General features: G+C 47.3%; 1 protein-coding gene across 2 annotated transcripts in view; it reads right to left on the reverse strand.

Moving 5' to 3' along the window:
* Nucleotides 1–19,342, reverse strand: part of prkcba (protein kinase C, beta a) — a 405,247-nt gene that overhangs the window by 176,321 nt on the left and 209,584 nt on the right. The gene's annotated exons all lie outside the window — the stretch shown is intronic.

A 19,342-nucleotide genomic window follows, 5' to 3' on the forward strand; every position in this document is an offset into this window, starting at 1 on the left:
AGCTCTGGGACGTGGGAGTTTTTGATAATCAGACTGAGAAACCTGCTGTCATTATCGAGAGAACATTTGCAATATTTGAGAGGCAGAGGGGCAGATGCATTAGAATGTCTGCTCGTGCCTATTTAATTACTTTCCTGAGGATTCTGGCAGTTCCTTTTTGTTCAGGAAATGTGGAGACACTAGCTGCTCAGTCCCTGACTTGATGGCTTTTAACCAGACAAGAAAGGATTTATCTTTCCACTAGAACTCCTACAGATAAATATACAAAGGAATTATGAGTGGATTTCCTGTTCACTATGTCCCAGTTGTACTGGAGGTTTAAACTATCACACAAACCCTGTCCCAGGTGCTGCTGTGTCCCAGTACTGCTTTTGCCACTGCCATCCATGCGGCAACAGAAACTTCGCAAATACTTTTTCTTTTTCTCTCTTTAAAACTCAAAACACAAGCTGGTGTAGAGAAAGCGGAGAAGCATTAATGTTCACCAATTCTCTTCTGCAGACCCAGCTACAGTTTTCAAGCCTGATTATTTGGACCAGTATTTCCTTACTGAGGAGTTATTGTGCTTTGCACAAATAATGGCAATCTTCAATCCATAGAAATTGCCCCTGTTTATCGCAGTCTCTCTAACCATCAGTGAAAACCAATTAACTTGCACAGCTTCACACCATCATGTGCCAGGGCAACAAGACTATTTTAAAACTTGAATCTTGCAGCTTTCTAACCCACTGCTTAGGTTTCCTTTCCAGATTGTGAAATGATTGTTACAATGTTTGCCAGCCCACTATGGATTCTCAGCCATTGTACTATGCTAATTGGGCAGCTAGTAACAGAAAAAGAGCAGAGTTCAGTCACGTGATATCTCTGCCCACATTTTCAGCCTGATGTTGTATTTGCTGGGACAAGGCATCTCTGCTTAGTATACTCTTATTTGAAAATTCCTGTCTGTCATAAGAACTAGGAGCAGGAGTAGGCCATCTGGCCCCTTGAGCCTGCTCCGCCATTCAATGAGATCATGGCTGATCTTTTGTGGACTCAGCTCCACTTTCCGGCCCGAACACCATAACCCTTAATCCCTTTATTCTTCAAAAAACTATCTATCTTTACCTTAAAAACCTTTAATGAAGGAGCCTCAACTGCTTCACTGGGCAAGGAATTCCATAGATTCACAACCCTTTGGGTGAAGAAGTTCCTCCTAATCTCGCATTCAGTTCAGGGCCCTACAATACATGAAGGATATATGGATATTGAAGAATGCCCACGAAATTCCTGCTGGCCACAATTCTTGACCAAGAAGGTTTCAGTGAACCTGCAAGCCAGTCATGCTGTCCCTTTAGGGGCCCTGGTGTTTAAATGCGCAATCCCAGTTCTCACCAGATATATGTACAACTCTATTCAAAGTGGGCAACTGATCCCCGATCAACTTTTTGAGAGTCTGCATCACCTGCCTTCACTCGTGGAGTGAAATGCTCAAAATCAAATTTGTTTGGCTTTTGTATTTTGTAGATATGGTCCCCAGATCCATACTCTCATTATTTTCAGGTTGAATTTCTTATTTCAACCTCACCTGTACCAAATTAACAAAATGTGGGGTGGGATTTTCTGGTTCTTCCTGCAGGCAGGATTTACATGTGTCACTGAAGTCAATGGGTGGAATTTTCCCAAAATTGCACAATGTGCTTGATCAGGTGATAAAAGCGGTGTGAAAGTCACTGGCTTCACAGATGCCTTTGGTCACTTCATTCAACAGCATTCTGTGCAATTTCAAAGTGCTGGCAAAAATGGCAGGGTGGCTGGCACTGCTGCCTCACTGCACCAGGGACTCGGGTTCGATTCCGACCTTGGGCGACAGTGCAGAGTCTGCACTTTCTCCCAGTGTCTGTGTGGATTTCCTCCGGATGCTTCGGTTCCTCACACAGTCCAAAGATGTGCAGTAAGATGGATTGGCCATGACCAATTTACGGGGTTACGGGGATAGATGGGTAAGTAGGCCTCTTTTGGAGGGGTGATGCAGACACAATAGGCTGAATTACCTCTTTCTGCACTGTAGAGATTTTGCTGGTGTGTGTGGGAGGGGGGGGGGGGGGGGGGGGGGGGGGAAAGAGACCTGGGCTGCCCCCTCACGCCCTGCTGTCTTGAATACCTACTTTAATTTAAGCAGCAATAACAAGTGAGTAGCCTAGAGAACCTGGTGAAACTTTCATAAACAAATTTTACAGATTGACTGAAGGCTGTGACTACAGCACCACGAAGTCAGAACTCATATCAGACAGCTACTGAAATACAGATGGCGAAAGAAAATCTGACTCTGGAAAAGGTAGTCGGAAATTCACCAAGAATGAGAGTCCAATACCCAACTGTCCAGCTCATAAAGCAATATAAGGGCAGGTACACACCACGTCAAGGAAGGCAATACTCAAACAGACCACATGATGGTGACAGACTATGTCAGAGTTGTGGAGCCACAAGAGCTCCCAGATGAGAGCAATGTCCAGCAATCTCAACTGTAATGTTTCAACTGCAACCAGCGGGAACACTTTGGAAAGTTGTGTAAGTCTAAGACATCGAGGTGAGAAGGATCCCAAAATGTTCATGCTCAGAGTGAATGAGACTAGCCTATGGTCTCGGAATAAAGCAGATGGGTTGTTGATAAGGCAAAGTTCAACTCAAGGAGCACAAACAGTAAGTCAGATGGAGACAGCCAAGTGCTGGAAACACAGAATACTATGATTTCAACTCCAAATCATCAAAGCTTGCCCAAAGTAACCAAGACTAAAACTCCTCAAAATGTGAACAGAATGACTGAATTTATAAAGTCAAAGACTTGAGGGTGAGAGAAGGGTAGCACTGAAAGAAAGATTACAATGTAAACATGTTGGGTAAAGACTGAGGGAAGTACAGTAATGGGTGTTTGGCATAGCAAGGAGTAAGTTGGAGCTGGAGAACAAGAGCACCCAGTGTAATGTAGTAACCACATGACAAGGGACTTGGGTTAGTCTAAGAGTATGCAGAGATATGTGTGGCATCATGGAGCTAGGTCATAGTTTGGGCTATATCGTGTACATACGTAAAAAGTTGTATGACTAATAAACAGTACCACTCAACTGTACAAACCTCTAAACCTCTTAGTGAGACCTACAAAATAAACCCTTACAACAGAAAAGAGAGTGAGGGAGAAGAGTGAGGGAGAGAGATAATAGTGGGAGAAAATGGAAATAACAAAATGCGATATGTAAAACGAGTTAAAAACCCACAACAACTCATTTTACACCATCACATCATTTCATTTATCCTCCAGAAAGAGGCCCACAGAAAAGCTATCGAGCTCTCTTTCTCAGAGACTCCTAACATTGAAACCAGGAATAAGCTCTACTAATGAGCAAAGATCCTCATGGACTCGAGGTGGGTTTAAACAAAAAAGGTAGGGGGATAACAGCAAACGGAAGTGGCATAGGTTGCTGGGAAGGGAAGGTAAGCTTTGGCTGTACAGGTAACAACACATCAGTAGAAAGGTTGAATGAAAGGTTGAATGAAGTTAAAAAGGCAGGATAGTATAAAAGAAAATCAGAATGCGAGAAGATCATAGAATTTACAATGCAGAAGGAGGCCATTCGGCCCATCGAGTCTGCACCAGCTCTTTGAAAGAGCACCCTACCCAAGGTCAACACCTCCACCCTATCCCCATAACCCAGTAACCCCACCCAACACTAAAGGCAATTTAGGACACTAAGGGCAATTTAGCATGACCAATCCACCTAACCTGCACATCTTTGGACTGTGGGAGGAAACCGGAGTACCCGGAGGAAACCCACGCAGACAGGGGGAGGATGTGCAGACTCCGCACAGACAGTGACCCAAGCCGGGAATCGAACCTGGGACCCTGGAGCTGTGAAGCAATTGCACTAACCACCATGCTGCCCCCAAAGATAAACAAGAGTTGTTAGCACATCGAGAAAATAGAAAGAAGAAAACACAAAACACAATCAAAAGTATATAAATGCATAGATCAAATGAGGGAAATTGAGTTATTGCATGGAATTAGCCATTTACTAGATGCCTGATACAAAGTTGGTGTAGATGAACAGAGAGATCTCGGCATCCAGGTACATAAATCCCTGAAAGTTGCCACCCAGGTTAATAGGGCTGTTAAGAAGGCATATGGTGTGCTAGCCTTTATAAGCAGGGGGATTGAGTTTCGGAACCACAAGGTCATGCTGCAGCTGTACATAACTCTGGTGCGGCCGCACCTGGAGTACTGCGTGCAGTTCTGGTCACCACATTATAGGAAGGATGTGGAAGCTTTGGAAAGGGTTCAGAGGAGATTTACAAGGATGTTGCCTTGTATGGAGGGAAGGTCTTACGAGGAAAGGCTCAGGGAATTGAGGTTGTTTTCGTTAGAGAGGAGAAGGCTGAGAGGTGACTTAATAGAGACATATAAGATAGTCAGAGGGTTAGATAGGGTGGACAGTGAGAGTCTTTTTCCTCGGATGGTGATGACCAACACGAGGGGACATAGCTTTAAATTGAGGGGTGATAGATATAGGACAGATGTCAGAGGCAGTTTCTTTACTCAGAGAGTAGTAGGGGTGTGGAACGCCCTGCCTGCAACGGTAGTAGACTCGCCAACTTTAAGGGCATTTAAGTGGTCACTGGATAGACATATGGATGAAAATGGAATAGTGTAGGTCAGATAGGCTTCAGATGGTTTCACAGGTCGGCGCAACATCGAGGGCCGAAGGGCCCGTACTGTGCTGTAGTGTTCTATGTTCTATTGTCTTTTCGTAGCTTTTTCCAAAGCCTTTTGCTGGTGTAGTCATTTACAAATATATTTTGGTAGTTCTGCTGATTATACTGGGGACCCCCTTATGGGAAATAACTAGATGGCTTTGCTGCAAAACATTCTCCTGCAGCAGACTGAAGGCTGCGACCCAGCTAGACAGTGGTATGTATGGGTCTCAAGAACCTTACTACAAAACCTGGCTGAGTGGGTATAAATCACAGTTGAGTGTGATCACGAGGGAGGAGCATTTACATTTTAAACCCCAGGGAGCTTCTTCAAAATGGCTGCTACAGTATGGGTTGCTGTGATGCCTTTCAACCCAGTCTCTACTTGAAGTCCCACCACTATTCCATCAGTTCTGGCTGGCTGCCAAACCCACCCCCAGTCAATTAACAGTCATCTCTGCCAAAATCTCAAACTGTGACAAATTTCCTCCTTAGGCCAGGACCTCAAAATGGTTCTGATATTGGCTTCTCGAGTTTGAAGGCATAATCCTGCCCAAGTCCCATCCACCAAAAATTAACCCACAATTACATTGGGGTCTTTACCTTGGGTTTCATCAATGAGTCGGAAATTGGAATGGTAGAAACACAAAAAATTGTGTGGTGAAGGTTATTATTCTGGGAGAGATGCTACTGAAGAGATTACTCACATTAAAGACAACTCACTGTAGCCTAGTGGTTTACAGCTGAGGACCCGGAGGTAAGCAAAAAAACCACGCAGGTCCCGATTATGACTCGCGCAAGATTTTGTGGAAAGGAACATGAGAACACAAGGCTAGAGAAGGGCAAATATAATTCCTCTCTTCTAAAAGTGAAATCAGTTCTGGATTACCGGTCTTCAGCAATAGGCTAATTACTACATATGGGATGTAATTATAAAATAAGGGATGAAATAGGAGTTGGAGTTAAAGCGAATGAGTTGGGTTCTAAAAATGCATACCATTCTTCACTAACCTTGTTGCAATTATTTGAGGGGACATACAAAAGAGAAAAAGATAGGCCGGGATTTTCCGTCGGAATCTTCCGATCCGGCTAATAGCGCATCCCTGCCGCAGGTTTCCCGGCGGTGAGAGGAGCATTCAATGGAAAACCACCGTTGACAATGGTGGGGCCAGAAGATCCTGCTGCCAGCCAATGGCAGGCTGCCTCCACTGCCATGAAACAGTCGGCAGGTTGTGCAGAAAATCTCCCCCCCCCCCCCCCCCCCCCCCCCACCGGAATTTGATATAGCTCGTTAAGATTTTGAAGGGTTAAGTTAAGATAAATGGTGGTAGATGGCTCCACTGTGACAAGTCAGTAATGAGAGACCACAAATTTAAAATAATCTCAAAAACATAGGAGAAATAAGAACAAAAATGTCTTCCTGCAGAGGGTAGCTAGAATGTGAAATTCTCTGCCACATAAGATTACTGAAATATAATCCATAAATTCTCTTGAAATTTAGTTAGGCAGTGCTTTAAAAAAAAAAGGAATAATAAAGGAAATGGGTGAGCAGGAGAATGAGATTTGATTAAAGCTCTCTGTGCTGAAACCAATGTTTAGCTTGTGTTAGATCCAATAAAAGTTGAGTCTCACTTGTGTTCTGAGCTAATGGAGACAGAAAACTGAAATGACAGCATCCTCGTGCAAACATTGCTGTGTTTGTCCAAGGTTAGTACTATTTCTTGCAGTCAATTTCAGCAATTGATCTGTCATTCTCTGAAAGACCCGAGTGGGTCTGGAGTTGATGTCTGGGAGAGGAATCTTTGCTGATATTATTTATGAACATTGAATACAGATTTGAGATGACCGCATTTAATTGGAGTTCAGTGCCACATGTAAATTCTGCACGTAGGGGCTGGTTTAGCACACAGGGCTAAATTGCTGGCTTTTAAAGCAGGCCAGCAGCACGGTTCAATCCCCGTACCGGCCTCCTTGAACAGGTGCCGGAATGTGGCGACTAGGGGCTTTTCACAGTAACTTCATTGAAGCCTACTCATGACAATAAGGATTTTCATTTTAAAGAAAATTTGAGGAACAATCCTCTTGTGACAAAGCCAAAAAATTAATATTGACTTTGCTTCTGTGGTACATGGCAACTATAAATGCAAGGATTTTAAGCAGATCTCAGCAAATCAGTTAGGCACCAACTCAGATTCTATTCAAAGGCGACACATTTGTATAGCTGTCTGCTGTTCCAGCACTGCCAAATTCAATTTCAAGAGAATTTATGGTTTTTTGTTTTTGTAATAATAATAATCACTTGGTGTCACAAGTAGGCTTCAATGAAGTTACTGTAAAAAGCCCCTAGTCACTACATTCCGGTGCCTGTTCAGGGAGGCCGGTACGGGAATTGAACCGCGCTGCTGGCCTTGTTCGGCATTACAAGCCAGCTGTTTAGCCCACTGTGCTAAACCAGCCCCTAATCCTAAGTGGCAGAGAATATCACCAGTACACAGCATCATAGTACATGTGGAATCATAGCACAGAGGGAAAATTGAACAAGTATTTATGTGCCCTTGACTATGATAAAGAAGGAGCCCACCATTTTTGGAATGGTGAGGAAGGTAGTTTGGATACTGTTGATTTAAGGTTGTAGACTGCAGCACTGAGAAATGATACAGCTCGATACTCACTGGTGTTGCAACTTGGAAATGCCATCTCTCTTTTCTACATTGCTGGGTCAGCACCAAATTTTCACAATCATTTTGATCTCTTTCTTTGCCACAGTTACCTTTATTGCTCAGAAACCATCTTTGCATTTTCTCTCTTCACCTTCAGATAAGGATGACACAAAGGGCTGCCTTAAATGAATGGGCAGCGCGGTAGCACAGTGGGTAGCACAGTTGCTTCACAGCTCCAGGGTCCCAGGTTTGGTTCCCGGCTTGGGTCACTGTCTGTGCGGAGTCCGCACGTTCTCCCCGTGTCTGCATGGGTTTCCTCCGGGTGCTCCAGTTTCCTCCCACAGTCCAAAGATGTGCAGGTTAGATGGATTGGCCGTTCTAAATTGCCCTCAGTGTCCAAAAAGGTTGGGTGGGATTGCTGGGATAGGGTGGATGTAGGGGCTTGGATAGGGTGCTCTTTCCAAGGGACGGCGCAGACTCGATGGGCTGATTGGCCTCCTTCTGCACTGTAAATTCTACAATTGTATGAATGCTTCATTACAGCTTCTAGGGAAGGCACTGTCCTGTGCAATTCTTTTTTTTTAAATTTGGAGTCCCCAATTCATTTTTTTCCAATTAAGTGGCAATTTAGCGTGTCCAATCCTACCCTGCACATCTTGGGGTTGTGGGGGCGAAACCCACGCAGACACGGGGAGAATGTGCAAACTCCAAACGGGCAGTGACTCAGAGCCAGGATCGAACCTGGGACCTCGGCGCCGTAAGGCAGCAGGGCTAACCTACTGCGCCACCGTGGTGCCCTGTGCAATTCTGTGCATTGTCATGTACCAGCTGGTGAGTGAATAATGCCCCTTTTGGTTCACATGCGGGATTGCTTTGTACAGGAAACTCCGATGAGTGAAAACAATAACTCCATGGATTTAGGGAGAGCAAGCAGCTGTCTTCTCGCAATTTGTTCAGTACAAACATGATAAAGATTTTGGCCCTGGAAGGTGATACATCCGTCATCTCCTGACACAGCACATATCCCCATTATTAACAGCAAAAGGAGTTGGCTGCAAATTCAGCCTCTCTGAAGTATTTTTTGAAGGAGATGGCACAGTTGCACAGCTAAGCCTCAACCACTTTGAGCACACAATGTCCATAATTACTGGATGACTGTACAAGATGCACTAGGCCTTAATTGGATTCCTCTTAGTATTTTCCTGATCCGAAAAAATTTCTTCCACCAAAGGGCGGGAGGTACAGAAAGATCCGAGTTAAAAGAAAGGAAGCAAGAATGAAGGAGGTTATGAGATTGACTGGGGAGAGAAGGGTTGGCAAGTGGGTCGGGACTTATCTAATGACCCCAGTGGAAGAATGCATCATTTTATAATATTTTTCTTATCAAACAAACCAAAATCAACATAAATCAAGCATGAATTAACAGTCAAATTGTATTCAATAGAAATGATAAATTACACTTTAAATAGCTCCAACAAAGTTAGATCTCCGATTTACTGGCTGTCCCTCCCCTTAATACAGGTCACCACACTCAGCCACAAAGTCCTTCAACATTCTGCCTTCCTCAGGTAGTTTAACTCCTCTTGATGAAAAGACGGATCATAGAGTTTCCTCTGACAACAGCCTTACTTCATCAGAATCCACGATAGTCATCAATAAAAGAATGCACTTCTTAGCTCAGCTGACAGTAATTCTGACAGCAGGAGTTCACCAAAATAAATGAATCAGCACTTTCCGTGAAGCAAGATTCAGTCTTCAGGTATCACTCTTCTTAGCTGTCACACAGACACAGTGGCATGGTGGTTAGCACAATTGCTTCACAGCTCCCGAGTCCCAGGTTCGATTACCGGCTTGGTTCACTGTCTCTGCGGAGTCTGCACGTTCTCCCCGTGTATGCGTGGGTTTCCTCCGGGTGCTCCGGTTTCCTCCCACAGTCCAAAGTTGTGCAGGTTAGGTGGATTGGCCATGCTAAATTGCCCTTAGTGTTGGGTGGGGTTACTGGGTTATGGGGATAGGGTGGAGGTGTGGGCTTGGGTAGGGTGCTCTTTCAAAGAGCCGGTGCAGACTCGATGGGCCAAATGGCCTCCTTCTGCACTGTAAATTCTATGTAAAAGACACACCCACGCACATACACATGCCAGCCTGCTCTGACCGCCTGCTGAAATTTCATTTCTGAGCACTGTGTTTTCTCCTTATGGTTTCAATCAGCATTCATTGCCTCGGCAAGCTGAGGTCATGGTCTGATTTCCCAGAAATCTGGGCCGGATTCTCCCCTACCCGGCAGGGCGGGGGAGTCCCGGCATAGCAAAGTGGCGCCAACCACTCCGCGTCGGGAATTCTCCGCACCTTTAGGGGCTAGGCCCGCGCCAGAGTGATTTCCGCTCCGCCGATGGCGCCAAAACCGGCACCAACGGCCTTTGGCGCTACGCCGCCCGGCGTCGGGGCTGGCCGAAAGGCCTTCGCCAGTCTGCGCATGTGCCAGTGCGTCAGCGGCCGCTGATGTCACCACCGGTAGGGGGTCTCTTCCGCCTCCGCCATGGTGGAGGCTATGGCGGAAGAAAAAGACTGCCCCCACGGCACTCGCCTGCCCACCGATCGGTAGGCCCCGATCGCGAGCCAGTCCACCGTGGGAGCACCCCCCGGGGTCTGATCGCCCCGTGCCCCCCCCCAGAACCCCAGGGGCCCGCTCGCGCCGCCAATCCCGCCGGCACCAGAGGTGCTCCAATTCCCGCCGGCGGGATCCAAAAGGTTGCCTTGCCTCTTCCAAAGCTGTCCCAAGCCATATTCGAAGGTGTACCGGGCTATCCAAATGATTCTTCCAAGATTAGATCACTAAAGTGGTCTAATCTGCACATGTCATGTTTCACACTCCTGGGTTACCAAGATCCCACTTCAGTGGAGGCAGCTTATGATTTAAATGGCCAGCTGCCTCCACGAATCACATATGCGTGAACCCTAGCCCAACTCCAGTCTCACAAATTCTCTTCCCGCCCCCACCCCCCCCTCCCCAGTCTTACAATCAGAGGGTTTGATCACAATAGGATGCAATAAATTTACAGAGAGTGGAGAATGGGAAGCTGTCACATGAAATATTGGAGGATCCAGTCAAGTGCTGACAGAAATATTATTGGGGGTTTCAGGGACAGAGTCGTCGAGGTAGGGTTAAAAGAGATCTGATGGAAGAAAAGTAGGGTTTGAACTAGAGCTCCAAGTCAAGCAAGGTCATTGTCATAATACGATAGCACAGAACAAAACCTTCTCTCAAAAGCAAAATATAATGGGTTGGCAATCGATACTACACACAACTCCAGAATTAATGCTTAGTAACCTATCAATATCACAGTAGTTGGGCTCAACGCAATAGTAATTGACAGGTTTAAGTATTTAATTAATCTTATCAGGTAATAAATGTAACAAGGACGAAGCAATGAAACTTCCACTTCAACTCTTAGAAGACTGTTTGAAACTCCGAAGACAAACTTTGATCTTTCTAAGATAACAGTTTCCACATTTTGTTTCATATTCTGCAGAGACTCGTTGCTGTCCCAAATTATTCAGTCCAGAAATCAACTTCCCACAGATGCCCCACTGGATTTTTTTTTTCTTGATCACCTATTCACACACCTTACAGCACAGCATACCATGTTTACATACAATCCAGATCCTTTGGTAACACCAGGTTTAAATTGCTCGGCTGTTGCAACAGACCTCCACTCTAACCTCGGAGCAATGACAAACTTACCTTGTCTTCAGTCTACAAGGAGGCAGGCTGGACCATATTAACACTATGGAGCTGATGGAACCATCAATTTAATCTACTTACTGCAGAGCCAGCCTGTTACCCATTGATGAACTCTCGGTGAACTGCAGGCTGACTCTGGACAAGGGTATTTATACAGCAGCACAAGGGGGAGGAGTTGTGGGCGGAGCCAAGGGTGGAGCCCCGTACAAACTCCTGAGCATTCCCAGAGCTACTCCCCCTAGTGGTCGGATAGCGCTACTGTGCTTACAAAGGTACAGTGTGAATTACCATACATTCACCACAGGAGCTCATTCTCACCCTCGCCACCTGGGGGGTAGATCTAGTAGAACAAACCATCCGAACTGTTACAGAATGGGTTGATTTTCATCCCGTTGGTTTCAGCTTTATGGTTCCATAATGGGCAAACAATCTGCTCCACTAAATTTCCACTTCGGTGAAGGTAAAAGTGATCCCTCCAGGGATCTGGTGAGCTGAGATTGTGGAAATGTTTACATTGCAAAGCAACTAGAAGCAGCTGAATAGGCTGTAACATTTTAATAAGAGCTGGGACTTTGCTAAGTTTAACACAGCATGGTGCTGTTTTAGATTTTCTGCTGATTAATTAACCCTTTTATGATAAATAATCGAGCAGGATCTAATGCAAGACAATTTACAAGCTGATAAATTAAAGCCTTTTTCTGTTTCAGATTAACCCATCTTAACTTGCGATAAACTCAGCAATTATCAGGCAGCAAATATTGGTTATTTTTTTCCACCATTTGTTAATTTAAGCGAAGACGTTGCTATGAACATGTGATTATCCACCCACATCTGTGGTGGAATCGTTCCAGAAATCAGGAATATCCAATTTTGGGCAAGGAAAATGGCTCTCGACTCATCTTTGATAATGGGGTCAATTTTCCGGAATATTGTACAACATATAGTACAAAAAAAAGAGCAGGCATGGGCTTCAAGTCAGATTGTTTGATTCGCCAACCTGACCATCCCCTCAGTGTTCCAATTGCCCGGGCGCCATATTTAAATCCTGCCCCAACACACAGATGGCAGACTTCAGAAAGTCACTGTGAAGTTATGGCTGCCAAAGCTAAGAAACATACAGCCCCAAAATTCTCTGGAGCCTCTCTCAAGCACCTGCTACTGGATGCAGTTGAGGCCCATCGCGATGTTCTATTCCCACGTTCCAGTTGAAGACCCGCATCCAAGGTGATCAATCTAACGTGGGAGGTGCTGGTAGCAGTGGTCAGTGCTAACACTATGCAGAAGAGGACACCCAGCCAGTGCCGCAAGAGGATGAATGATCTCCGTTTTCATCACTCTTAACTCATACATCCACATGCGCATCAGGGATTTCACTTAATGCCAGCTCAAGGGACACCACCACTCGCTCTCCCACATACACTCTGTGGGTCATGTTCTCATCACCTCCATGATCCCACTCAACATCCACACGTACCAGGCACCCTTATCATTTGCCCTGGCACCCATTCGGTTTACACTTTCTCCAACTGTCTTCCTGCAGGACAAGCTGGCACACAACAAATGGTAAAGATCCCAGAAGAGTCGAGGGATGCCAGAACTCAAGATCCTAACAGACTTTGAGAAAAGAGTCATTTGGCTGGCCGATCAGGACGTGGACCGTTCCTGTGTTGATGGCGAGGTCGGCGGTGCTCAACCAAGTGAGGATTCAGCACTATAACACCCATCAAACAATCCTGCTAGGAGTGATGTCACCTGTTTCCCAGGCCCCTGCATCCACTAAAGGGCAGCACAGTAGCACAGTGGTTATCACTGTTGCTTCACCGCACCAGGGACCCGGGTTCGATTCCCAGCTTGGGTCACTGTCTACGTGGAGTCTGCACGTTCTCCCCATGTCTGTGTGGGTTTCGTCCGGGTGCTCCAGTTTCCTCCCACAAGTCCCAAACGACATGCTGTTAGGTGAATTGAACATTCTGAATTCTCCCTCAGTGTACCCGAACAGGAGAAGGAATGTGGTGACGAGGGGATTTTCACAGTTACTTCATTGCATTGTTAACGTAAGCCTACTTGTGACATCAATAAGATTATTATTATTAATCACGGCTCCTTTCTGTCCAGGTACATATGGGAAGCAGCTCCATGAGGCAGGGCCGGGATTCTCCCCTACCCGGCGGGGCGGGGGGGGTCCCGGCGTGATGGAGTGGCGTGAACCACTCCAGCGTCGGGCCGCCCCAGAGGTGCGGAAGTTTTCGCACCTTTAGAGGCCAAGCCCTCACATTGAGTGGCTAGGCCCGCGCCAGAGTGGTTGGATTGGATTGGATATGTTTATTGTCACGTGTACCGAGGTACGTACAGTGAAAAGTATTTTTCTGCAAGCAGCTCAACAGATCATTCAGTACACGGAAGAAAAGGAAATTAAACAAAATTCAAGAAAAGACAAGAAAATACATGAGAATACATAATAGGGCAACACAAGATATACAATGTAACTACATAAGCATTGGCATCGGTTGAAGCATACATGGGTGTAGTGTTAATGAGGTCAGTCAATAAGAGGGTCATTTAGGAGTCTGGTGACAGTGGGGAAGAAGCTGTTTTTGAGTTTGTTCGTGCGTGTTCTCAGACTTCTGAATCTCCTGCCCGATGGAAGAAGTTGGAAAAGTGAGTAAGCCGGGTGGGAGGGATCCCTGATTATGCTGCCCGCTTTCCCCCGGCAGCGGGAGGTGTAGATGGAGTCCATGGATGGGAGGCAGGCTTGTGTGATGGACTGGGCGGTATTCACGACTCTCTGAAGTTTCTTGCGGTCCTGGGCTGAGCAGTTGCCATACCAGGCTGTGATGCAGCCCGATAAGATGTTTTCTATAGTGCATCTGTAAAAGTTGATGAGGGTTAATGTGGACATGCCGAATTTCCTTAGTTTCCTGAGGAGGTATAGGCGCTGTTGTGCTTTCTTGGTGATAGCATTGACGTGAGTGAACCAGGACAGATTTTTGGTGATGTGCACCCCTAGGTTGGCGCTCTGCCGGCTGGCATGAACGGCCTTTGGCGCCACGCCAGCCGAGGCCAAAAGGACTTCGCCAGCCGGCGTAAGTCCGCGCATGCGCCGGAGCATCAGCGGCTGCTGATGTCATCCCGGCGCATGCGCAGGGGAGAGGGTCTCTTCCGCCTTCGCCATGGTGAAGACCATGGCGAAGGCGGAAGAAAAAGTGTGCCCCACGGCACAGGCCCGCCCGCCGATCGGTGGGCCCCGATCGCAGGCCACCGTGGGGGCACCCCCTGGGGTCAGGTTGCTTGCCCCCCCCCCAGGACCCCGGCGCCAATCCCGCCGGTCAGGTAGGTGTTTTGATTCCCGCCGGCGGGAGAGGCTTGACAGCAGCAGGACTTCGGCCCATCGCACTCCTTGGCAGTAGCACTTGCTGGTGTCTATCAGTGTCAACGCCAGAGGGGGCAGGGCTGCTTGAGCTCATTCCAGCTGCCCCTCCCTCTCAAAGAGGCAGCCATAGACCCTCAGGCACCCACAGGGAGGAGTATGATCTGGTGCACCCCGTGGGGTCATCCATCCAGGTGACTCTACGTGTCCCACCCATCCGAATAACCTCTTCCTGTGATCGCTTCAGCTCCAGCTGTACAGGCCCAGGAGAGTGGCACTGCCACACAGGAACCTGAAAGCAGGCCAGGACTCTCCAGGTCTTGGTCCTCCAGAGGATGCCCACCAATGGTTTAACAGACAACAGGATATGACAGACAGCAAGCACCAGGATGTAGAGGCAGGGTAATGGAAATTTAGTTGCACAGAATGGGCACAGGTGTTAATCACATCTATATAACATTCACTTTTGTAAATAAACTCCCATTAATTACACCCTCACTATGGTTCCTTGTTATTATGAGCTATGTTCCTGCCAGTTTGAAGTGTAAATCTGATAGCTGCACAAGATAAAGACAGGGGTGTTAGTCCAGGGCTTCCTTCCTGTGCTTTGTTCAACCTTCCCAGCACATTATAGCATTCCTTTGCAGTGACTGAACACATCAGCCATGCCTGTACCTCAGTGGGAATTACAATGTCTTCCACAATGTCCTGGCCTGGCGTCACAGTGTTCAGTCATTCTCCCAGTGTGCTTTCTGCACCTCTGAAGTGCAGCCGGCACCCCCATCCCATTACTTTCTGTCTCCAGTCGCACTGTATTCCTACAAGGTTCAGCTTATGAAATATGCCATAGGATCAGGAGAGGTTAAACTTTTCCCACTGTATTGCCATTGAGAGCAAGCAAGCTGCCACCAGCCAGAGATGAGTCAGACAGTCACCTGAGCACGGTGTGCATCAATGGACTGACCCCACTGCAAGTCGTCATCTTCCTCCCGGAATGTGGGGACTATGGGCATTCGCTGCATCTCCATGACTGGAGCCTTAGAAGAGGGTGTGCTATCAGTCAGATGCAAGTGTAATGCTCACAGATGCCATGTGAAGAAAATGGGATGCCCTCATTACCCTCCTCAAATCTAGCAGCTGTGAGCACATCTCAAGCTCGCCTGTCTCATCTGGACATCATCAGGCCTCAAGGCCAAAATCCTGGAGAGACCGCCTCAGCCTCATCCACATTGATGTCCTCCTCATCGGAGATGTGCTGCACTTCTGTGCCATTGCAGTGCCAGGATATTTTGGGCACAGCATGCGACAACGATGTGAGAGACACCGGGCGCGAATTCTCCGACCCCCACGCCAGGTGGGAGAATCGTGGGAGTGCCGGCCGATTCCCGTCACGCCGCCCTGGCACCCGCACGCGATTCTCCCACCCCACCCCCAAAATGGCGAGCCGGGTTTTACGACAGGCCGCTCGGAGAATCGCCGCTTCTAACGGTCGAGCGGCGATTCTCCGGCCTGGATGGGCCGAGCGGCATGCCCAATCCGATCGGTTAACGCCGGCGTGCTGCTCATTCTGGGCGAGTGTGCTTTACACTCAATTTGGCTCTGTTTTATTCCTTAGCTCTAGAGTCGCCAGGTATCGTTAAGATACCGCCCCAAGATTCAAGTTCAAGTTCAGACCAATAACTCAATACACCAGTTAGTAAGTTCAAACAAGACACGTTTATTATAATACAGTTATCTACTACTTATGCATATAAAACTACAAGACTAGGATAATCCTACCACTAACAGGCCAATACATAACTGGAATAAGGGAACTGCCGGATTAGGGAACAATGGTCTCTTGCTTTGTCCTGGATCCGCAGGCTTCCAGTTGGTGTGGACTAAAGGGGTCAGGAGTGTCTACTCTCGTAGCGTGCGTTGTATGACACTTACTTGGTGGCGGCTGCTGACAAGGCCTCTCCTTCTCAAGGTCTTCTGCTGCAAAGGTGTTCTGCTGGGAGGGCTGGCTGGTCAAGAAGAACGAATCAGTCCTGGGACCTGACTTTTATAGGTCCCAGGGGCTTTGCGTCCTTCTGGGTGGACCCTCTCTAAACCTGCAATCGATTGGGTCTCTTCCCAATCGATTGATTTGAATTTCCCCAATAACGGGGCTATTCCTCGATCACTGGGCGGTTCCTTCCACCTTATTGGTGTCCTTTGTCTTAGACTCCACTGGCGCCGGAATGTCTGACCTTCCATAGAATGTAGCGATTGCAGTTAACTGTTGTGTCCATTGTGCCTGGGAATCACCGTGAATCGGTCACTTAATATGCGCAGCTCGTTAGTTACAATTCTGTCTGGTTTCTGTAGCAGCTAGAATACAGGGGATTCTGCAGACTGCTTGTTTCTTTGCCAATGTCCATTTTTCCCTGTAACCTTTGCGTTCTTCCATTTTGTGTGAGGAAGTGGCCAACCCAGGTGGCTACAGGTGCCAACCACACCTGGTCGCTGCCGGCGTGAACAGCGCACGAATGCTGCGTGTGCGGCCTGTACGTGGCGCCGCTTTGACGCGGGCGCCAAGGCCTGGCACGCGAAATTGACGCGGCGCCGCTCCTACCCTCCCTGGAGGTTGGACAATAGGGGGCGAGGAGCGGCCTACGACGCCGGAGTGAAACATTCCGGTTTTCACTCCGGCGTCGGCACTTGGGAGAATCGCGCCCACCATCTGCGGATTGTATTGCAGGATTCCACCAGATAGTTCCAGGCTTCAGAACCTTAACTTCAGCATAACTATGGTTTGCTCGATCAACGTGTGAGCTACAGCATGTGCCTCACTGTATCTTGTCTCAGCTGTACGCGGTGGCCATTGCACAGGCGTAACCATCAGTGCATAGCCCTTGTCCCTGAAGAGCCAACCCTGCAGCTTCTGTCGACCCTGAAGCATGTCAGGGATCTGAGAGCGGTTGAGAAGGTCGGAGTTGTGGACATTCTCGAGATTCGTGCACATTCTTGCAGGATGCATTTGGTATGGTCGCAGACCAGCTGAACATTTGATGAAGCCCTTGCTATTCTCAATTGGCAGCTTGGTGCCATGGTGTTCTGAGTGCTCTGTGAATGCAGTTAATGGCACCCGACACCTGTGGAAAACCAGAGATCTACGCAAATCCTATTGTTCTTGCTGCCTGGCTTGCCTGATCCTGGTCACAATGTGTCCAGGATGTTTTATATGGTCGCAAATCAGCTGAACATTCAGTGAGTGGAAGCCCTTGCTGTTTACATAGTTGACAGATTGATGCCATATTGCTGCCCACATGAGTGCAGTCGATGGCACCCTGCACCTGTTGAAAACTAGACATGCTCAATTCTATTGCTCTTGCTTTCTGACTTTCCTGATTCTAGTCAAAATGCATGGAGTTGTGCACCCTCAAAAGATTTTGTCTGTGACCTCCTGGATGCAGTTGTGTGCAGAGACTTGCAAAGTCTCAGCAGTCACCTGTGGAGTCCTGGAATGAGCCACTGGCCTAAAAATTGAGTGCCACAGTCACTTAGTGACACTGGCAATAATCTCCTCCAAGTTACCATGGCACTAAATCCTGCAGCAGGCTGCAGATGTGACCCACCAGTTTCCTGGACAGACAGTGACACTAGTTCTTAGGCAGGGCAGCATGGTGGCGTAGTAGTTAGCAAAGCTGCCTCACAGCACCAGGGACTCAGGTTCAATTCCGGCCTTGAGAGTAAATAGTGTGGACACATTCCAGGGAAATACTACAGAATGAAGTTGGTATTATGTGCCACCCCACCACTCACTCCACCTGCCAGCTGTGGTATACACATTGGTCTCATCATGTCCAGTAAACATCTAATAATTGTATGAAAAGAATCACCCGGTCATTCAGGAAGAACATAATGCTCAGCATTAATGAGAATGAATACATATTTTCTTTAAGAAAGCAAGAAAAAGTAGCCTCCTATTGCTCACTGGGTAGATTTAATAACCATTTTTAAAAAATGGACCTTTTATCTCTCTTTGTTTTTAAAAAAACTGTAGTGCACTCAAAAAGGGTGGGATTTTCCAGTCCGGACTGAAGTCGACAGATCTTTTCCTGGACCATCAAATTTTAGCTCCCGCCGCGATGATTCCTGCAGCGAGCGAACCAGAAGATACCGCTGGGAATAGAAGGGGGCTCGGTGTTATTTATGGTAACACCAACCCCCACACATCCCTAATTTCACTCCAAGCAGGCAAGAGTATGACCTCTGTTCTCACCAAATCGCAATCACTGCACACCTCTCAAATAGTTTATCTGGTGGTGGGCTCTTTAACACTGGAGAGAGGTCCCAGTCAGATCTCCATCACCTGGAAGGAACAGAAAGATGAGGCAGCATCACGCCAAACAGAGGATGGCCTCAAAGAGGATACAGGAATTCTGAAGATAGGAGTAATATTCTTATGGAATGATTGAATTGGTAGGGAGATGGGGGTGGGGTGGGGTAGGGGCAATACTAAGCCCTCGCCTTTGTAGAGTGGTGAGAACGATTGTCACCATTATCCAGGAGCTACTGAAACCCATCTCTTGAAAATGGCAGTAGCAAAGGAAATCATGCAGAAGCCTGGGTACCACACTTCTGCTGTCATTAACATGTGGTGGATGAGGAAGAGATAGTGATGGCCTTCCTGGCACAGAAAGAAGATTACAGTTAGAGCCTAAAAGCAATGAATGGAAATCACTCATTTGAACGGTCTTCTACCCACTCCATATGTCTGAGCATCCTCAAACATCCATTACACTCCCACATTGATCGCTACAACGCAAACATTACTGACAGTGCACCAAATCTCTGCAACCTAGTCATCACTGATGCTGCAGT

The sequence above is a fragment of the Scyliorhinus canicula genome, chromosome 15 (assembly GCF_902713615.1).
Source record: "Scyliorhinus canicula chromosome 15, sScyCan1.1, whole genome shotgun sequence".
NCBI lineage: Eukaryota > Metazoa > Chordata > Chondrichthyes > Carcharhiniformes > Scyliorhinidae > Scyliorhinus > Scyliorhinus canicula.